Here is a 14,279-nt window from a genome sequence, read left to right as displayed (position 1 = left end):
GCCGTTTTGTGGTCCTATGGCTTAGATGGCAAAGCGCCTGCCTAGTAAGCAGGAGATCACGAGTTCGAGTCTCGTTGGGACCTGTAAGAAATGTCATCATAATCATCCCGTGTGTCTTAGTAATCAGAAAAAGAACTGATAGAATCGTTAAAATAAGTTCTATTATAGCGCAGAATACCGTTAAATTGCTAGTTATAATGATTATTTTCTTGGTAGTCTAATTTTGACTGCCTACTCGGGCACAATTCCAAAGGTATTTTCCATGCCAAAATTTAAACACCAAATCATAATAACTAATTGTGCAGCATGGATCTGCTCTTCCTAGTAAGAGACCAGGACTCGTAGTATCGTTGAAAATCTCGTTGATTTTTTTGTAAATTGTTCTTTGTGCTGTGGAACAGTTGGGAACTTTAAAATAAAGGTAATCAATTGTAAAACTGCTGTTGTGACGTCATGACCACTTTTGAAATTGTTGTCCTATGAAGCCGTTTTGTGGTCCTATGGCTTAGATGGCAAAGCGCCTGCCTAGTAAGCAGGAGATCACGAGTTCGAGTCTCGTTGGGACCTGTAAGAAATGTCATCATAATCATCCCGTGTCTTTTAGAATTCAGAAAAAGAACTGATAGAATCGTTAAAATAAGTTCTATTTTAGCGCAGAGTACCGTTAAATTTCTAGTTATAATGATTATTTTCTTGGTAGTCTAATTTTGACTGCCTACTCGGGCACAATTCCAAAGGTATTTTCCATGCTGAAATTTAAACACGAAACCATAATAACTAATTGTGCAGCATGAATCTGCTCTTCGTAGTAAGAGACCAGGACTCGTAGTATCGTTGAAAATCTCGTAGATTTTTTTGTAAATTGTTTTTGTGCTGTGGAACAGTTGGGAACTTTAAAATAGAAGTAATCAATTGTAAAACTGCTGTTGTGACGTCATGACCACTTTTCAGATTGTTGTCCTATGAAGCCGTTTTGTGGTCCTATGGCTTAGATGGCAAAGCGCCTGCCTAGTAAGCAGGAGATCACGAGTTCGAGTATCGTAGGGACCTGTAAGAAATGTCATCATAATCATCCCGTGTCTCTTAGAAATCAGAAAAAGAACTGATAGAATCGTTAAAATAAGTTCTATTATAGCGCAGAATACCGTTAAATTGCTAGTTATAATGATTATTTTCTTGGTAGTCTAATTTTGACTGCCTACTCGGGCACAATTCCAAAGGTATTTTCCATGCTGAAATTTAAACACCAAATCATAATAACTAATTGTGCAGCATGGATCTGCTCTTCCTAGTAAGAGACCAGGACTCGTAGTATCGTTGAAAATCTCGTTGATTTTTTTGTAAATTGTTCTTTGTGCTGTGGAACAGTTGGGAACTTTAAAATAGAAGTAATCAATTGTAAAACTGCTGTTGTGACGTCATGACCACTTTTTAAATTGTTGTCCTATGAAGCCGTTTTGTGGTCCTATGGCTTAGATGGCAAAGCGCCTGCCTAGTAAGCAGGAGATCACGAGTTCGAGTCTCGTTGGGACCTGTAAGAAATGTCATCATAATCATCCCGTGTCTCTTAGAATTCAGAAAAAGAACTTATAGAATCGTTAAAATAAGATCTATTTTAGCGCAGAATACCGTTAAATTGCTAGTTATAATGATTATTTTCTTGGTAGTCTAATTTTGACTGCCTACTCGGGCACAATTCCAAAGGTATTTTCCATGCTGAAATTTAAACACGAAACCATAATAACTAATTGTGCAGCATGGATCGGCTCTTCCTAGTAAGAGACCAGGACTCGTAGTATCGTTGAAAATCTCGTAGATTTTTTTGTAAATTGTTTTTGTGCTGTGGAACAGTTGGGAACTTTAAAATAGAAGTAATCAATTGTAAAACTGCTGTTGTGACGTCATGACCACTTTTTAAATTGTTGTCCTATGAAGCCGTTTTGTGGTCCTATGGCTTAGATGGCAAAGCGCCTGCCTAGTAAGCAGGAGATCACGAGTTCGAGTTTCGTTGGGACCTGTATGAAATGTCATCATAATCATCCCGTGTCTCTTAGAAATCAGAAAAAGAACTGATAGAATCGTTAAAAAAAGATCTATTTTAGCGCAGAATACCGTTAAATTGCTAGTTATAATGATTATTTTCTTGGTAGTCTAATTTTGACTGCCTACTCGGGCACAATTCCAAAGGTATTTTCCATGCTGAAATTTAAACACCAAATCATAATAACTAATTGTGCAGCATGGATCTGCTCTTCCTAGTAAGAGACCAGGACTCGTAGTATCGTTGAAAATCTCGTTGATTTTTTTGTAAATTGTTCTTTGTGCTGTGGAACAGTTGGGAACTTTAAAATAAAGGTAATCAATTGTAAAACTGCTGTTGTGACGTCATGACCACTTTTGAGATTGTTGTCCTATGAAGCCGTTTTGTGGTCCTATGGCTTAGATGGCAAAGCTCCTGCCTAGTAAGCAGGAGATCATGAGTTCAAGTCTCGTTGGGACCTGTAAGAAATGTCATCATAATCATCCCGTGTGTCTTAGTAATCAGAAAAAGAACTGATAGAATCGTTAAAATAAGTTCTATTATAGCGCAGAATACCGTTAAATTGCTAGTTATAATGATTATTTTCTTGGTAGTCTAATTTTGACTGCCTACTCGGGCACAATTCCATAGGTATTTTCCATGCTAAAATTTAAACACCAAATCATAATAACTAATTGTGCAGCATGGATCTGCTCTTCCTAGTAAGAGACCAGGACTCGTAGTATCGTTGAAAATCTCGTTGATTTTTTTGTAAATTGTTCTTTGTGCTGTGGAACAGTTGGGAACTTTAAAATAGAAGTAATCAATTGTAAAACTGCTATTGTGACGTCATGACCACTTTTTAAATTGTTGTCCTATGAAGCCGTTTTGTGGTCCTATGTCTTAGATGGCAAAGCGCCTGCCTAGTAAGCAGGAGATCACGAGTTCGAGTCTCGTTGGGACCTGTAAGAAATGTCATCATAATCATCCCGTGTGTCTTAGTAATCAGAAAAAGAACTGATAGAATCGTTAAAATAAGTTCTATTATAGCGCAGAATACCGTTAAATTGCTAGTTATAATGATTATTTTCTTGGTAGTCTAATTTTGACTGCCTACTCGGGCACAATTCCAAAGGTATTTTCCATGCTAAAATTTAAACACCAAATCATAATAACTAATTGTGCAGCATGGATCTGCTCTTCCTAGTAAGAGACCAGGACTCGTAGTATCGTTGAAAATCTCGTTGATATTTTTGTAAATTGTTCTTTGTGCTGTGGAACAGTTGGGAACTTTAAAATAAAGGTAATCAATTGTAAAACTGCTGTTGTGACGTCATGACCACTTTTGAGATTGTTGTCCTATGAAGCCGTTTTGTGGTCCTATGGCTTAGATGGCAAAGCGCCTGCCTAGTAAGCAGGAGATCACGAGTTCGAGTATCGTAGGGACCTGTAAGAAATGTCATCATAATCATCCCGTGTCTCTTAGAAATCAGAAAAAGAACTGATAGAATCGTTAAAATAAGTTCTATTATAGCGCAGAATACCGTTAAATTGCTAGTTATAATGATTATTTTCTTGGTAGTCTAATTTTGACTGCCTACTCGGGCACAATTCCATAGGTATTTTCCATGCTAAAATTTAAACACCAAATCATAATAACTAATTGTGCAGCATGGATCTGCTCTTCCTAGTAAGAGACCAGGACTCGTAGTATCGTTGAAAATCTCGTTGATATTTTTGTAAATTATTCTTTGTGCTGTGGAACAGTTGGGAACTTTAAAATAAAGGTAATCAATTGTAAAACTGCTGTTGTGACGTCATGACCACTTTTGAGATTGTTGTCCTATGAAGACGTTTTGTGGTCCTATGGCTTAGATGGCAAAGCGCCTGCCTAGTAAGCAGGAGATCACGAGTTCGAGTCTCGTTGGGACCTGTAAGGAATGTCATCATAATCATTCCGTGTTTCTTAGAATTCAGAAAAAGAACTGATAGAATCGTTAAAAAAAGATCTATTTTAGCGCAGAATACCGTTAAATTGCTAGTTATAATGATTATTTTCTTGGTAGTCTAATTTTGACTGCCTACTCGGGCACAATTCCAAAGGTATTTTCCATGCTGAAATTTAAACTCCAAATCATAATAACTAATTGTGCAGCATGGATCTGCTCTTCCTAGTAAGAGACCAGGACTCGTAGTATCGTTGAAAATCTCGTTGATTTTTTTGTAAATTGTTCTTTGTGCTGTGGAACAGTTGGGAACTTTAAAATAGAAGTAATCAATTGTAAAACTGCTGTTGTGACGTCATGACCACTTTTTAAATTGTTGTCCTATGAAGCTGTTTTGTGGTCCTATGGCTTAGATGGCAAAGCGCCTGCCTAGTAGGCAGGAGATCACGAGTTCGAGTCTCGTTGGGACCTGTAAGAAATGTCATCATAATCATCCCGTGTGTCTTAGTAATCAGAAAAAGAACTGATAGAATCGTTAAAATAAGTTCTATTATAGCGCAGAATACCGTTAAATTGCTAGTTATAATGATTATTTTCTTGGTAGTCTAATTTTGACTGCCTACTCGGGCACAATTCCATAGGTATTTTCCATGCTAAAATTTAAACACCAAATCATAATAACTAATTGTGCAGCATGGATCTGCTCTTCCTAGTAAGAGACCAGGACTCGTAGTATCGTTGAAAATCTCGTTGATATTTTTGTAAATTGTTCTTTGTGCTGTGGAACAGTTGGGAACTTTAAAATAAAGGTAATCAATTGTAAAACTGCTGTTGTGACGTCATGACCACTTTTGAGATTGTTGTCCTATGAAGCCGTTTTGTGGTCCTATGGCTTAGATGGCAAAGCGCCTGCCTAGTAAGCAGGAGATCACGAGTTCGAGTATCGTAGGGACCTGTAAGAAATGTCATCATAATCATCCCGTGTCTCTTAGAAATCAGAAAAAGAACTGATAGAATCGTTAAAATAAGTTCTATTATAGCGCAGAATACCGTTAAATTGCTAGTTATAATGATTATTTTCTTGGTAGTCTAATTTTGACTGCCTACTCGGGCACAATTCCATAGGTATTTTCCATGCTAAAATTTAAACACCAAATCATAATAACTAATTGTGCAGCATGGATCTGCTCTTCCTAGTAAGAGACCAGGACTCGTAGTATCGTTGAAAATCTCGTTGATTTTTTTGTAAATTGTTCTTTGTGCTGTGGAACAGTTGGGAACTTTAAAATAGAAGTAATCAATTGTAAAACTGCTATTGTGACGTCATGACCACTTTTTAAATTGTTGTCCTATGAAGCCGTTTTGTGGTCCTATGGCTTAGATGGCAAAGCGCCTGCCTAGTAAGCAGGAGATCACGAGTTCGAGTCTCGTTGGGACCTGTAAGAAATGTCATCATAATCATCCCGTGTGTTTTAGTAATCAGAAAAAGAACTGATAGAATCGTTAAAATAAGTTCTATTATAGCGCAGAATACCGTTAAATTGCTAGTTATAATGATTATTTTCTTGGTAGTCTAATTTTGACTGCCTACTCGGGCACAATTCCATAGGTATTTTCCATGCTAAAATTTAAACACCAAATCATAATAACTAATTGTGCAGCATGGATCTGCTCTTCCTAGTAAGAGACCAGGACTCGTAGTATCGTTGAAAATCTCGTTGATATTTTTGTAAATTGTTCTTTGTGCTGTGGAACAGTTGGGAACTTTAAAATAAAGGTAATCAATTGTAAAACTGCTGTTGTGACGTCATGACCACTTTTGAGATTGTTGTCCTATGAAGCCGTTTTGTGGTCCTATGGCTTAGATGGCAAAGCTCCTGCCTAGTAAGCAGGAGATCACGAGTTCAAGTCTCGTTGGGACCTGTAAGAAATGTCATCATAATCATCCCGTGTGTCTTAGTAATCAGAAAAAGAACTGATAGAATCGTTAAAATAAGTTCTATTATAGCGCAGAATACCGTTAAATTGCTAGTTATAATGATTATTTTCTTGGTAGTCTAATTTTGACTGCCTACTCGGGCACAATTCCATAGGTATTTTCCATGCTAAAATTTAAACACCAAATCATAATAACTAATTGTGCAGCATGGATCTGCTCTTCCTAGTAAGAGACCAGGACTCGTAGTATCGTTGAAAATCTCGTTGATTTTTTTGTAAATTGTTCTTTGTGCTGTGGAACAGTTGGGAACTTTAAAATAGAAGTAATCAATTGTAAAACTGCTATTGTGACGTCATGACCACTTTTTAAATTGTTGTCCTATGAAGCCGTTTTGTGGTCCTATGGCTTAGATGGCAAAGCGCCTGCCTAGTAAGCAGGAGATCACGAGTTCGAGTCTCGTTGGGACCTGTAAGAAATGTCATCATAATCATCCCGTGTGTCTTAGTAATCAGAAAAAGAACTGATAGAATCGTTAAAATAAGTTCTATTATAGCGCAGAATACCGTTAAATTGCTAGTTATAATGATTATTTTCTTGGTAGTCTAATTTTGACTGCCTACTCGGGCACAATTCCAAAGGTATTTTCCATGCTAAAATTTAAACACCAAATCATAATAACTAATTGTGCAGCATGGATCTGCTCTTCCTAGTAAGAGACCAGGACTCGTAGTATCGTTGAAAATCTCGTTGATATTTTTGTAAATTGTTCTTTGTGCTGTGGAACAGTTGGGAACTTTAAAATAAAGGTAATCAATTGTAAAACTGCTGTTGTGACGTCATGACCACTTTTGAAATTGTTGTCCTATGAAGCCGTTTTGTGGTCCTATGGCTTAGATGGCAAAGCGCCTGCCTAGTAAGCAGGAGATCACGAGTTCGAGTCTCGTTGGGACCTGTAAGAAATGTCATCATAATCATCCCGTGTCTTTTAGAATTCAGAAAAAGAACTGATAGAATCGTTAAAATAAGTTCTATTTTAGCGCAGAGTACCGTTAAATTTCTAGTTATAATGATTATTTTCTTGGTAGTCTAATTTTGACTGCCTACTCGGGCACAATTCCAAAGGTATTTTCCATGCTGAAATTTAAACACGAAACCATAATAACTAATTGTGCAGCATGAATCTGCTCTTCGTAGTAAGAGACCAGGACTCGTAGTATCGTTGAAAATCTCGTAGATTTTTTTGTAAATTGTTTTTGTGCTGTGGAACAGTTGGGAACTTTAAAATATAAGTAATCAATTGTAAAACTGCTTTTTTGACGTCATGACCACTTTTTAAATTGTTGTCCTATGAAGCCGTTTTTGTTGAAATTGTACAAGGATTTGTCACTGTTAACGAGGCTTCTGTATTATTTCAACACAGGGTAAAGCAATGAATCATTCCATAATGGAGCTTCTGGTTAGACCAGGAGAAACATAATAAACTGTTCATGGCACATTTACACACGTACATAGGATTACGATAAACGTGTGACGATAACGTCCACACGTGATGATCAGGAAAGACAGAGTTGTGAAACGATAACGTTTCCACAATGCAGCAATGCGTACATATATATATGATGTGCCATGAACAGATTATACGATAATAGTTTACAATAATTACCAGTGTTGAAGATCGAATGAAGCACACTTAATCAAAAGAAAAACGATCAGATAATTCTGTAGACAGAGAGAGCAATCAACGCTTCGTGTCGAGTTCACAGAAGCGTGGTGAGAGCAGACGAAACAAAAGATAGAGAGAAGAGACAAAAGCTACAACCAGAAGGCCGGGGACCTGTCTCCACTTCTTAGCATAGAATGGGTTCAACTAGAGCCATCTGGCGGTCATTTGGTGAAGGTCGTGTTTGTTGAGAATCTCAACACTCCCCTCAAACATAACCAGAACAAAACACACAAAAAAAAAACTTTAACACAAGTAACACGACAATTAAAAAAAAAATGTATATCTTCTTGTTGTTGATGGTGTTCTTGCATTTCTTGGATTAGAAGAAACTAGTTGAGATCAGTCGGGACTGGAACAATTCCAGCCAACTCCCGCAGAATTGAGAATCGAGGATTAGGCAGGGGCTTGGTGAACGGATCTGCAAGTTGATTGTCGGTTGACACATAGATTACGTTGATATCTCCTTTCTCCTGAAGCTCACGTACGAAGTGGAAACGGACATCTATGCGTTCTCTGATGAAACACGGGGTTTTTTATCAGCTGGATAGCTGACTGATTGTCACACATGATGCGGAGCGGCCTTTCCGATCCGAGATTTATGTCCACTAAAAGGCGCTGAAGCCAGACTCCTTCTCGTGCTGCTTCACAAGCGGCCACGTATTCTGCCTCGGTTGTTGAGAGGGCGACGCATGACTGGCGACGACTACTCCAGCCGACGGGTCCTCCGTGAAGAAGGAAAATAAAACCCGTCGTGGAACGGCGAGAGACGACATCTCCAGCATAGTCTGAGTCTGTGAAGCCTTTGAGTCCGTCCGTCCCTGGACCAAAACGAATGCCATGGCTTGAAGTTCCTTGAAGATAGTGTCGCGTTGATCATTGATCACGCGTTGGCCATTGCCCCCGCTATACGAGCCCGTTGGTATGTAGGCCAACCGGTAGTGTGGCGTCAGCATCCGCCGACGCCCAACACCTATATAACCATGTAGCTACACTTGTATCGCTCTCGCTCTAGTGCAGTAGTCAGTACAATACACGTTAGCACGTTACATGGTGGAGATGCAGAGCTGGTCAGTGCGAATTTTCACCCTTATTGTTTTGGGCGAGTTGCTTATTGAGTGGTGTGACTAGCCGGCGGTTAAGCTTTCGGAGGTCAGAAACCATCGGTGACGAGCTACTTAGGGGTGGAAAGATCGAACACTACTAGTAAGATCTCAGTGCGCGTGTATACTGCAGGTAGGCGAGCGGGGAAGTGTTGGTTATAAGCGCACAGTGAGCAGCGAGCCTTTTTTAGGCCGCGGGCAAGACCTGGGGTCGCTTGGGGAAAAACGCACGTTGAGGGAAAAAGCGTGAGCCTTTTGTCCGCGAAACGGGGTCGTTGTAGGAAGCGCACAGTGAGCAGCGAGCCTTTTTTAGGCCGCGGGCAAGACCTGGGGTCGCTTGGGAAAAAACGCACGTTGAGGGAAAAAGCGTGAGCCTTTTGTCCGCGAAACGGGGTCGTTGTAGGAAGCGCACAGTGAGCAGCGAGCCTTTTGTTTTGGCCGCGGGCAAGACCTGGGGTCGCTTGAGAAAAAACGCACGTTGAGGGAAAAAGCGTGAGCCTTTTGTCCGCGAAACGGGGTCGTTGTAGGAAGCGCACAGTGAGCAGCGAGCCTTTTGTTTTGGCCGCGGGCAAGACCTGGGGTCGCTTGAGAAAAAACGCACGTTGAGGGAAAAAGCGTGAGCCTTTTGTCCGCGAAACGGGGTCGTTGTAGGAAGCGCACAGTGAGCAGCGAGTTTTTTTGTTTTGGACGCGTGCAAGACCTGGGGTCGCTTTTGTGGTAGTGAAACTAGGGATGAACGGAGTGACTAGTGGAAACAGTGGGACTTGTCAGTGATTAGAGTGAACTTTGTGTTATGCCGGTTTTTTTTGTGTGCGCATACGTGTGAGTGTAAGAGCGAACTGTATGACGTAGAAACTGTATGTCACGTGACATACATACAGTAGCGCGGTGTAACGAATGAGAAGGTCGAGGAACATCGGTTATTACGAGAGAAGCAGAGACGCACGCGGACGCTTTGTGGCAAGAGCAGGATCACACGGGAGCATCACCAGCCCGCGAACGCACAGTCAACCAGGTCAGGAGAGGAGCCCAGTGGGAGTAGCCACTCGACGGAGTCAGGAGGAGGTAGAAGAGACGCAGCCCGAAACGCAGCCCCTTTCTGCACACGGGGTGCATCAGATTTCGTTCAGTGAAGAAGATACAGAGCAGTGGGAGGACGTCGAGGACGACGACGTGAGCGAACGGCCAGCGTGGGATTACTCGGACTTTCGGAGGCGGTCGTCGATACTCAGTGGACTTCTGAGGGCCGCCAACAACCGCGGGAGCGCAGGAACTGGACAGCGGCGGCAGCCGCGCCCACAACCAGTGGCGGTGATGGCAGCGCAAATTAAATTCCAGTCCCCCCCTGTGTTCACAGGGGGGAAGGACGAGGACGTCGTGCAGTGGATGCACCGTTACGAGCGAATAGGAAGATACAACCGCTGGGGAGACGACGCCCTGCGGGACCACGTCGAGATGTCGCTCGCCGGAGCTGCACTTAAGTGGTTTACCTACAAGGACGCAGCAGGGCAACTGGCAAACGAATGGCAGGACCAAGCAGGTCCCCCAGCCATCCCAGGGATGAAGACCCAGATCCTGGGGCAGTTCCGGCCAGTAAATCAAGATGATTACAATGAGGAAAAACTGAGGGCTCGGAAGCAGGGAGCAGAAGAAACAACAAGGGAGTACTATTACGATGTACTGGACCTCTGTCGGAGAGTGAATCCACGGATGGTGGAGGCCGAAAAACTGAAATGCCTCTGGAGAGGACTTAAGCCAAGTGTCATCGAGAAACTCTGGAGCCTTAAACCTACAACCTGCGACGGATTCCTGGAGGAAGTAAAAAGGCTCGAAGAACTCACATCGCGGAGCGAGGTGTGGGCTCTGGGTGTGCTGGGTGAAACAACACCGCCGGCGAAGGAAGAGCGGATGGAACGACTGGAGCGGATGATGGAAGATTTGCTTGGAGCGGTAGCAGCGAAAAAACCGGAAAACCCACCTCAGCAGGGGTGGAAGACCGGCGACGCCCAACGAGGACCGCCCGGGCAGAGACAAGGTAGACGACCCGTCAATCTGAGATGGACTCCGGACGGGAGGCCGGTGTGCGGCAGGTGCGGGACGGAAGGTCATGTCATGAGGGATTGCCCGAGGTCCAATCGGCAGCAGCAGATGGACTTCGGGCGGACCCCGGATGGCCAGATCGTGTGCTATGGCTGCGGCGGAGCCGGGCACATTCAACGGTTCTGCCCGGGAGGACAACAACAACAACAGCAACAATACGGACCTCCACCCCAGCAGAGACAGAACGGTGCTGGGCAACAACTGATTGGTCTAGTCGGGACGGCGGACAGGAACACCGAGGAGAAGGTATGGCCAGTACTGAAGATTGACTTTAAACGTTTGGTGGTCCAAGATGTCTTGTGTGGAGGAAGACGCATCCCGGCCGTGATCGACACGGGTGCAGCGGTATCCGTGTGTTCCCCCAAGCTAGTGGGAGAACTTAAGCTAACAGTGAGACCATGGAGTGCGAATCGCTTAGTTTCAGTGGACGGGAAGGAAATCATTCCAGGAGGAGCCGCTCAATTGGTGATTTCGGACGGAGAGACCAGAGTGGAGGGAGAGGCACTTGTGTTGGACGGGGATATAGACCTTCTGTTAGGGAAAGATCTATTGGAAAAACTTGGAACAAGACTGAAGATTGGCGCACTACCTGAAATATTCATCGGCGAAATGCCCATCGGGGCGATAGTGGAAGAGAGACCAGAGAGTGTCCCAAAACTAAGGATACAGACCGGTTGCTGGGTACCGGCCAGATCCCTAAAGGTAGTAGCGATCAGACCCCTGGAGCTGACGAAATATGGGGACTGCGTGCTGGTCGAGCCGTCGGAGAAACTGCTGGCCTCGAAACGCCTCTCGACTGGGAAGGCGTTGTTGAGCACCGTAGGGGTACTGAAGCAAATAGCAATCACCAATCTATCAGAACAACAACAGTGGTTGGAGGCCGGAGTGGTGCTAGGGGAGATCCACGAAATAGACAAGATAGCGGATGAGGACTCACCGGAAGCAATGATCGCAGGAGTAATGGCAGAAGAAGAAGATAGCAGTGCCAGAGGGCAGGACTTCGACAAAAAGATCTTTGAAGGACTGAGTCCGAGTCAGCGGAAGAAAATTTTGCAAGCTCTCTTGGAGTACGACGACCGTTTTGCGCGAAAGGGTGACAAATTAGGAAAGTGCACGGCAGCAGAACACACAATCGAGACAGGGGACGCCAAACCCATTCGACAAGCGCCGAACGCCAGGGCATGGAGAGAGCGAGTAATAATTGAAGAACAGTGTAGGGAGATGGAAGAGGCCGGGGTGATTGAACCGTCGAACAGCCCGTGGGGAGCGGGTGTGCTACTCGTGCTAAAAAAGGACGGGACCTGGAGGTTCTGCGTGGATTACAGACGCCTGAACGCGGTGACCATCAGTGACGTGTACCCATTACCCCGCATTGAGGAGACGTTGGCTCGCCTGGAAGGGGCGGCATTCTTCTCGATCATGGATTTACAGTCCGGGTACTGGCAGGTCCCCATTAAGGAAGCGGATCGTCCCAAAACAGCGTTTGTGACAGCGGACGGCCTGTACCAATTTAAAGTTATGGCCATGGGGTTATGTTCAGCTCCCGGAACATTCCAGAGGATGATGGATGTGGTGCTGAGTGGTCTTAAATGGACTACCTGCCTGGTCTACTTGGACGACATAATTGTATACTCGCGGACATTCGAGGAACACGTTCACGGGTTGCGATTGGTATTGGACCGGTTGCGAGGCGCAAATTTAATGGTAAAATTGGAGAAATGTGAATTTGCCCGACCCTCGCTGAAGGCGCTGGGACACATCGTTGACAAACACGGTGTCTCACCGGACCCCGAGAAAATACAGGCGGTTCGTGATTTCCCGCGGCCGACACTGGAGACGAGCCACGCAAAACAAATTAAAGCTCTGCGAGCATTCCTTGGATTTTTATCTTACTACAGGAGATATGTCAGAGGGTTCGCGATGACGGCCAAGCCACTCCATGACCTGGTTGGGGCAAAAGGACCTATGCAATGGGAAGAAGACGCCGAAAAGAGCTTTCAGGCTTTAAAGAAGGCACTAGAGGAGGCCATTCGGCTGGCCCACCCCGACAATTCAAAACCGTTTGAGATCCACCCCGACGCTTGCGACTACGGGATTGGGGCAGCATTGGTCCAGAAAACTGCGGAAGGGGAGAGACCAATCGCTTTCGCGAGCCGGCTGCTGACAAAGGCTGAACGTAACTATTCCATTACTGAGAAGGAGTGTCTGGCGCTTGTGTGGGCTGTAAAAAAGTTCCACAGCTACATCTGGGGAGCAGAGGTAAAGGTGGTAACCGACCACCACGCTCTTTGTTGGTTGATCACCAAGAAAGACCTAGCGGGCCGCTTGGCACGATGGGCGCTTTCCGTGCAGGTGTACCAGCCTCAGATTGTTTACAAGAGTGGTCGGCTGCATGAGGACGCGGATGCGCTGTCTCGGTACCCGGTAACCACCAAAGGAGAGGACGACGACGAGGACGATTTGTTGCCGGTCTTTTCTGCAGCCCTGGAAACAGAGCGTCACCGGACAAGGGAACGTCAGGAAGCCGTGCCGAAGTGGCGAAAAATATTCCTGCAGTTGGGGAAGCGAGAGGGTCGAGCGCACAAGAACTTTGTTGTATCTAACGGGTTGCTGCATGTACGCACGTTGGGTAAACAAGGTATGCGCCTGCGACTTTGTGTCCCACCAGAGCAGCGGAAGGAGATATTGGATTCGTGCCACGGGGACAAGTGGGCAGCACACCTCGGGATGACACGGACCATAAACCGGATTACAGAGAGATACTACTGGCCACGGATGGTGCATCATGTGATGAACTATGTGAGGGCATGTACACTTTGCCAAACCAGGAAGTGCCCCCCTAAAGAGCCACAAGGATTAATGGAAGTCATTCGGGTGGAACGACCATTTCAGAAAGTGGGCATTGATGTGTTGGGTCCGTTTCCTGTAACTATGGGCGGCAATGTGAACATTATCGTCGCAGTGGACTATCTGACGAAATGGGCGGAAACCCGGGCTATGCGAACAGCAACGGCGCGTGAAGCGGCTGAATTTTTCGTCGAGGACATCGTACTGCGCCACGGCGCACCGGAGAGTGTAGTGACAGACTGTGGCAAGTGCTTTATTGCGGATTTCACCAGAGAGATAATGCGACTCATGGAGGTTGACCACAGGACCACGACGCCGTATCACCCGCAGGCTAATGGGCTAGTGGAGCGGCTAAACCATACGCTGGCAGATATGCTGTCGATGTACATCAACAGCACCCACACCAACTGGGACGAGATTCTACCGTACGTTACGTTCGCCTACAACTCCAGCAGGCAGGAGTCGACGGGAAGGACTCCGTTTTATCTCACCTATGGGCGAGAGGCGAGGTTGCCAGTGGATGTGGCTATAGGGGCAAGACCGTCAATCGGATCTAATGACCCACTTACAGTGGCCCGAAATTTGGAGACGGCGAGAGAGGAGG

General features: G+C 44.7%; 7 non-coding genes across 7 annotated transcripts; all 7 read left to right on the top strand.

Moving 5' to 3' along the window:
* The first annotated feature begins 10 nt into the window (after positions 1-10).
* On the top strand, positions 11-83 carry Trnat-agu. The gene has a single exon. It is a non-coding gene; the product is annotated as a tRNA-Thr (tRNA).
* A 411-nt stretch (positions 84-494) lies between these two features.
* Trnat-agu lies at positions 495-567 on the top strand. The gene has a single exon. It is a non-coding gene; the product is annotated as a tRNA-Thr (tRNA).
* Positions 568-1,461: 894 nt separating this feature from the next.
* Trnat-agu lies at positions 1,462-1,534 on the top strand. The gene has a single exon. It is a non-coding gene; the product is annotated as a tRNA-Thr (tRNA).
* A 2,346-nt stretch (positions 1,535-3,880) lies between these two features.
* Positions 3,881-3,953, top strand: Trnat-agu. Its single transcript has one exon. It is a non-coding gene; the product is annotated as a tRNA-Thr (tRNA).
* A 1,379-nt stretch (positions 3,954-5,332) lies between these two features.
* Trnat-agu lies at positions 5,333-5,405 on the top strand. Its single transcript has one exon. It is a non-coding gene; the product is annotated as a tRNA-Thr (tRNA).
* An 895-nt stretch (positions 5,406-6,300) lies between these two features.
* On the top strand, positions 6,301-6,373 carry Trnat-agu. The gene has a single exon. It is a non-coding gene; the product is annotated as a tRNA-Thr (tRNA).
* Positions 6,374-6,784: 411 nt separating this feature from the next.
* On the top strand, positions 6,785-6,857 carry Trnat-agu. The gene has a single exon. It is a non-coding gene; the product is annotated as a tRNA-Thr (tRNA).
* The last annotated feature ends 7,422 nt before the right edge of the window (positions 6,858-14,279 follow it).

The sequence above is a fragment of the Daphnia pulicaria genome, chromosome 1 (assembly GCF_021234035.1).
Source record: "Daphnia pulicaria isolate SC F1-1A chromosome 1, SC_F0-13Bv2, whole genome shotgun sequence".
Classification (NCBI taxonomy): Eukaryota; Metazoa; Arthropoda; class Branchiopoda; order Diplostraca; family Daphniidae; genus Daphnia; species Daphnia pulicaria.
The sequence above is the reverse complement of the archived record's forward strand: the minus strand, read 5'-3'. Positions and strand labels throughout refer to the sequence as shown.